The 7,228-nt window shown below is 35.4% G+C and overlaps 1 protein-coding gene across 1 annotated transcript in view; it reads right to left on the bottom strand.

Annotated features, from left to right (window-relative positions):
- LOC144229586 (dystrophin-like) overlaps positions 1-7,228 on the bottom strand; it is a gene marked incomplete at its 5' end in the record, with an annotated part of 111,510 nt that overhangs the window by 53,008 nt on the left and 51,274 nt on the right. The window lies entirely within an intron of this gene.

The raw sequence follows: 7,228 nt of genomic DNA, 5'->3' as shown, positions 1-7,228 counted from the left end.
ATTCCAAGCAAGCTTTCTGCTATGGTGCTCAGCAAAATTTCCATATGTCTACTGTCAAACAAACGTGGAAATACAGAGGGAGCATCTCTTGAGAAAGGTATGGTAGGATGTTTTACACCTTATCCCATCTTCTCTCACTTTGTGAACGACTCTTCTCCTAAAATTACCTGCTGCCCCTGGTATCGTCATTGTTTCTTTCTCTACTGAAGTTCCCCATCATCAATTCACACAAAACAAACTCTCTTGGCCCAACAAACCCTTCCTACTATTGTCTCATCATTTGCTCTTCTGCACTGAAAAAGATTTTGTTCTCTACACTTACTCCTTCCATTTCCTTACCCTACTCTTCTCTTATAAAGGTTGCCATCAACCTCCAGGTCCTCAAGCCCATTCTTCATTCATTCTCTTCTCAACTACAAATCAGATGTCAATCCTCTGTATAAAAACCAATGGAGTCAAATATCATATGTTTGCACGTATAGGAGNGGCCTACCTCTATAATCTAGTTGCATACCGTTCTTGCTCTCTGATACTATGTTTCAGCCACACTACTCTTCTCTTCCATAATCTGTCAGGTCATTTGTTTTGCGTGAAGTGTTCCTCCGTACCTCTAAATAACGTCTCCTTCTTAGTGTTCAAGGCTCATTTTAAGTGCCACTTGCCCACAGAGGCTTTTCATGAAGATGTTATCTAAGTCTCCTTCTCATTTACTCTCAATCTCTATAAATTTTTTAATATAACATTTTCATAGCCAGTATTTTCTTATATATTAGCTTAGTCATTTACTGTTTGTCTCTACTTACTGGAATAGAAGATCCACTAGAACAGAGAGGTCCCTTGTCCTTCTCACTACATATTCCAAGCAACTGAAGATCAATAAACTGATTTTGAATCAATGGTGCCAGGTGGAGGGGTAAGGGCAATATGCACAGATGAGTGTGGATAAAAAGTACAATCTAAAAGGAGGTATTAGCTTTTTTAAAACTGTAATTATACTTACACTGATATCACATATAACCACAGACCAGTATTTCAATCTTTTAAACATCATAGTATACAAGGTTTTTTTGGGTAAAGATCAACAGGGTAAAGAGAGTAATAAAATAAACAGAGAGGAAACAGGAGTCAACAGGGAAGGACACTCTAGAAGTGAGACATCTTGCCTAGGAGGTCCAGGGCTTCCAAGACCTTCTCTCGCTACACTAACTGTTATTAGAATATTCCTAAATGAGTATGCACAATGTCTGGCCATCTAATTTACTCTCTGAAATGCTGTATTATATATACTACAAGAATGGAGGAGCAGGTTTGGGACAAGAGCTCTTATTTTCTAGACCATCAGCACCCCCTGCCTGTGAAACAATGAGGCTTGGCATCTATCAGAATAGTTCTTAGTTATGCATGTCCTATGGTGGATGGAAGGGAATTTATGGGGATTGGTCACATCACAAACCCAAATGCATGAGCATTTTTATCCTAAGACTTTCATTTTTTGGAGTCTCTCTCAGTTTCAGAGCACTATAAAATCACTTACTTTTAGTTCCTCTCTCTAGATTTTTATGCTATATTTTCAAGTGAAGCAATTCAGAATAAAATGACTCTGCATTTATTTTGTGTGTGGAGTCTATACTGCCTATCACGCCTTTGACATTCCAGAGCTTACACTGGTTAATAAAACTCTTTCTGCCATGAGGCCAAAAATGGAAACATTAACATTTAGACTTGTCCTTGAAAGTCATGTTGAGTCTGTGTTTTCTGAGTTATATAAGGCAGGACTGGGAACATTTCAAATGTGTCAGCCAGAAATTTTAAAAATAATTAGAATAATATTTTGGTAGCCAATATATGATAAGTTGGTTTCTTTAATTTGGCCAATTCTTTTCCCCTATCAATCAAGTATAAGAGTATATACAATTACATGTATTAAAAATAACTGAGAACTAATGCTATACCAGCTCACATTTTTACATCTAAATTTTTTTCACTATTTTAATAGATTTTAGTAAAGGAACTTGAGAATATCATTGTTTGATCTGTGAAGTGCTAATTTTCAACTCAGGTTCAGTCTTTCTAAAGCATATGTGATCAAATGGACTATGTATTTTCTCTATTAGATTTCTGATTTTGTTTTGCTTATCTGGATGCTTTATAATCAGAAATTATATTCTTGTATTTTATCAAGAATTTGCTTCTTATGCTTTTGCTAAAGTGCTAACACAAAAAAATCACTAAAGCTAGTTGTGAGTTGATAGGCTCAAAATCAAATAGAAGAACTACTTGGATTTTTAGTGAGTAAAGGGAAATAAAGGAACATTGGAAAGGTACTCCACAGAGGTTGAAATTCTTGAAGTGTGCATAGCACCAGAGTAGATCAGCATATACTATTTGATTTAATTCTAGTATCTCTTTTTCCCCTCGATGACATTTTCAAATCACACCTCTCCTTTTACCCATAATCAGGAATTGAAACAGAAAGGGCTCGACTGACTTTTTTGAGCATACTCAACTGCCTGAAGGCAGAAGCTATTCCAACACTGTAAGCATATGTCCTATTTCCTCAGACTTTGCCTCTGAAAAGAAATAGAATGCATACCCCAGTATTTGCTAATGCCCCCAGTATCAGCAAATGCCCATCTGTGTATCCATTAATAAGGTCCTTGATCATTGGTAGAAACTATGCCCTCTTGCTTCCCTCTTAGAAAAAAAAAAATATGGCTTCTCAAGACTACCAATTTTTAAAATAGATGAAAATTTTTAAGCATTTTAAAATTAATTTTAATTATTATTTCTTATGTGTTTGAATTTCTCATAGCTGGATTTATACAATAGAGAGTTACAATAGNCAATTTTTAAAGTATGTTTTTCTTTATTAAAAGTATATAAATTATTTATTTACATATAGGTACATGAAAAGTATTTTATTATGTATTTCATGCCGTTATTCTTATTAGAGTAGTGCTTTTGTTACACTTACCAGATTTTTAAAACACTGTCATGCTCCTAATTAAATTTCTATACCATTATTAGAGAGATACAAATGTCAGCAATGTTTGTTCTCTAATGTCAACTAAGAAANNNAGAAAAGGCCAACAGTGAAATTTAACATTAAAAATGCTTAGATTTGACAGATTTTGTTATACCTCTGTAAATAATTCTATTTCTTATAAATTATTCTGTAGTTAAAGGTCCTGACCAAATTTGTTATTCTCTTAGTACATATTCACAGTTTTGTGATTTAAATATGACTTTTCTTCCATTCTCTTCAAATACCATCAGTGGTAGTGAATTCTTCCTGCCCTGACACATGTCAAGTTGGTTCTCAAAAACTGGTTAGATCACTGCAGAAGAGTCATTTCAAGTGTTTACTTCAGACTTCAGCAATTTAAATCTTTATTAGCACACATTAATGCTTGGAAAGAAAGGAATGGAAATATGTCATTCTAGGCAATATTAGATATGATATCTAGAGGTGACGATGAACAATTACAGATACATAGAGAAACAGAATGCCAAAACAAGGTCGGTCTCTTATAATCTCCCTAGGAGGCTACATATATTATTTCCCATGGCCATAGTATATGTTTCACAACATGGAATAGGAAAGGGGAGCGGCTGCATACGTGCATAGTTTACTTTACTATTCCTTCTACTTCAATGATGAACCAACAGATAATTGCCAACACCGGTCCTACATGCACGCACACATGAACACACACATCTAGCAACAGCACAGATCATGGACTATGTGTGAATTCCCAAGCAACCTAGTGTCTCTTACATATTACTTTAAATTAATATACTTAAAAGATGTTTAATAAAACATTAGGTTTAAGTAATTTCTACATTTTTAGTTTAGCCAGAAATATGTACACAGCAAGAAAGACTGATGAAAACAAAACTTGGATCCGACATAAAATTTGCAAAAAAATCTTAAGAAACTCGAAGAGTTTCTAGAAAATGGGCTAAGTCCAATATCTAGCTAGGAAAGCAATATTTTAAAAAAGTCCACCACAGGGACGCCTGGGTGTCTCAGGCGTTTAAGCGTCTGACTTCAGCTCAGGTCATGATCTCGCAGTTTGTGAGTTCGAGCTCCGCATCGGGCTCTGTGCAGACAGCTCAGAGCCTGGAGCCTGCTTCAGAATCTGTGTTTCCCCTTCTCTCTGGCTTTCCCCGTTCACACTCTGTCTCTCTCTCTATTAAAAATAAATAAACAGTAACATTTTTTTAAAATAAATAAAAAGTCCATCGCAAAAGCAAAAAAACAAAACAAAACAAAACAAAACAAAACCCTAGACACTTAAGGACAAGTAGCTGATGCAATACTTCTGGATATGAATTGATTTATTTTCAAATAAAAACATCCTGGCTGAATCAGAAAATTTTATGATTTCTTAGGAAATGATAAGAAGGTAGGCAATTTATCCTTCTCTTTACCTTTTCTCTTCTGGCCATTCTCATTTCCTTCTTTCCATCAGCTCTGCACTGGCCTAGGCTCTCTATCTCCTGCTTCCCTGAATGAAATGATCTGGAAATGGCTTGCCATTTTATTTTGAGTTCAATATGCACTTTGCTAAGCCTGACTGGTCAGAGTATGGTCTAGTTCTTCAGAAGGATCTATTTATGGTATGTAATTTTGTAACATTTGCTGAATACTTTTAAAAAGCCACCTCAACAGGCCTTTCTAGAAGACCTTTTACTCTTTATTCCACTTAATAAATATGAATGTACAGTTATATTAGTCTTTATATCAGAACCCACTGTTTTTACTTTTTTGTTAGAAATAAATGTTTACATGTCAGCCAACACCAAAGCTACCAAAGGGGGGAGCCCTAAAGACTATTTCAATTAAGACATTAGAAAGATTTTAAAAACCTAAAGCTCTCCAGCTGCAGAAAAAAGGGGTTCAAAAAATATGAAAAATTATTTTAGAAAGTGTTGACAATGAATGTACCTGGCCTCATTCAGAGTATAAATGGAATTAGGGCATGGTATGAATGACAGACTAATAAAAACATATGCATACATAAAGGTGTAGGACCTGAAGTCAGATTTCCTAGGTTTGATTCCTGGATGCATTGCTGACAAGCTCTATGACCTTGAAAAAGTTTCCAACTATACCATGCCTCAGCTTACTAATTCTCAAAATTGGGATAACAGGAGTAGCTATCTCTTTAGGTGGCTAGGAATCCTGAATATAATAACTTAGCACCCTGCCTGGCACACAGTATGAACTCAATAAACATTAACAGCTAGTTAATACTAAAAAGTACTCACATTTAGGCACATTCAGAACAAATACTATATTTTTAATTTTTTTAAGTTTCTTTATTTATTGTAACACAGACAGAGCAAGCAAAGAGGTGAGGGGTAGACCGAGAGGGAGAGAGAGAATCCTAAGTAAGGGTATGGTTTTGGAAATCCAGGAAAAGAAGAACTGAAGTTATAGCCAATTTTCAGGATCTGGAAATATATAAAATGAATTTAAATCTGTAAGTAAGTCTTTACCTTCCAAATTATTTACATGAGATTAACAACAGGAGCTTTAAAGTAACTGATCTAATAATCTCATACATTGCTAAAAAATGAGCATGATCAGAAAAGCTCTATCATGGGACAAGGAGGACATAGCCTAATCACTAAATAATAGACTTCAATTCTCATATATTTCCTCCTTCCTCAGTAACCCATGCATGCATGTATCCATACATCCTGCCTATAATTACACCATTGAAATCAAAAGTTAGATCAAGGTGAAAACCAAGAAAATCTAATGAATAATTACAAAATGCCTTTAGCCTGACAATAATTAATGAAAAAGAAGAAGGATATTGGGAGAGAGGGGCAGGGTGGAAGTTTCCAGGGGCAGCACATTAGAAGTGATACGCACTGACTGTCTAATAGCATACAGATGTGGTATTCAATTCTACTGATTATCCTCCTGTTCAAACATGACTGCCATTCTCATTATAAGCCTATTTTGTTCTATCACCCCTTTCTAGTTCCTTTTGCCCTAATTCTGAAGAAAGAGCTGCAGGATTAATGCTGAAAAATAATGTCCTTAACCATTTTAATTCTGAGCATTTCATACCCAGCCACCCACTAACAGGGTGTCATTTCCCAGTGTTTACTCTGAGTTTGAGGACTTATATGTAGTCTCTCCATCTCTTCCATCTAGATATTGCCAAGCCAGGGAAACCATGTGCCATATTTCCCTCATCTCTTTGCTACTCTCTACATTTGCTCTGACCTCTAGGATAGCCACTGGAGTCAAACTTCCTTGGAGTCTAAGACAAGAGGTAAGAGAGTCTGGCAGGTCAACTTGAAAAGCCAGAGTATACAGATGACTATTTAATTACCTTAGGCATCTCCTTAACCTCACTGAACACATTTATTTATCTGAAAATTAAAGATTTAAATCTCTCCAGGACAGGGTTAGAACTGGAATTAAATGAGAATATACATTAGAATCAGTTACCACAATGCTTAAGAGTTGGGAGAGGGTGAGGGAATGCTTATTTTCTTCCATTTCTGACATCATCGCCATATCATTCCATTCTTAGACTAAGATCTATGGAAACAGCCCCTCTGGGCATCAGTATTTATTGCCAAAACTTTTGATAATCACATATCTTCTAATTACTAAATAGTCTGCTGAAACTATAGAACATCATATAAAAATATCTGATTTAGTAGTTTTCTCATTCTCACTAGATGCAATCTAGATCTTTAATTGCTAATTGATTCTAAAAGATCCATGGGGCACCTGTGTGGCTCAGTCGGTTGAGTGTCTGACTTGATATCGACTCAGGTCATGATCTCACCGTCATGGGATGGAGCCCTGCATCTGGCTCCCTGCTGAGCAGAATCAGCTGGGCATTCTCTCTCTCCTTCTCTCTTCCCATCCCCTGCTTGCTCTCTCTCTCTCTCAAAATAAACAAACCTTAAAAATGAATGAATGAATGAATAAAACAGTATCCAGCTCAAATTATCTCTGCAATATGTAGGTCCATTGATTAACAGAGTACTACCAGTTGTACCACTAGAAATCATATTGTTCTTAACAGAACTATTAAACATAAAATTATTGTATCCTGTAGTTACCAATTTTATATTCCTTAGAATGAGACACAGTGCCATATTTAATCTTATTTTTAATAGGAGAATTGATTTATGTTTTTGTATTTTGTTATAAGATACATATTTATTCAAGAAAAATTATTCTCTTAAA

The sequence above is a fragment of the Crocuta crocuta genome, unplaced genomic scaffold, assembly GCF_008692635.1.
Source record: "Crocuta crocuta isolate KB4526 unplaced genomic scaffold, BGI_CrCroc_1.0 scaffold1714, whole genome shotgun sequence".
NCBI classification, from domain to species: domain Eukaryota; kingdom Metazoa; phylum Chordata; class Mammalia; order Carnivora; family Hyaenidae; genus Crocuta; species Crocuta crocuta.
The sequence above is the reverse complement of the archived record's forward strand: the minus strand, read 5'-3'. Positions and strand labels throughout refer to the sequence as shown.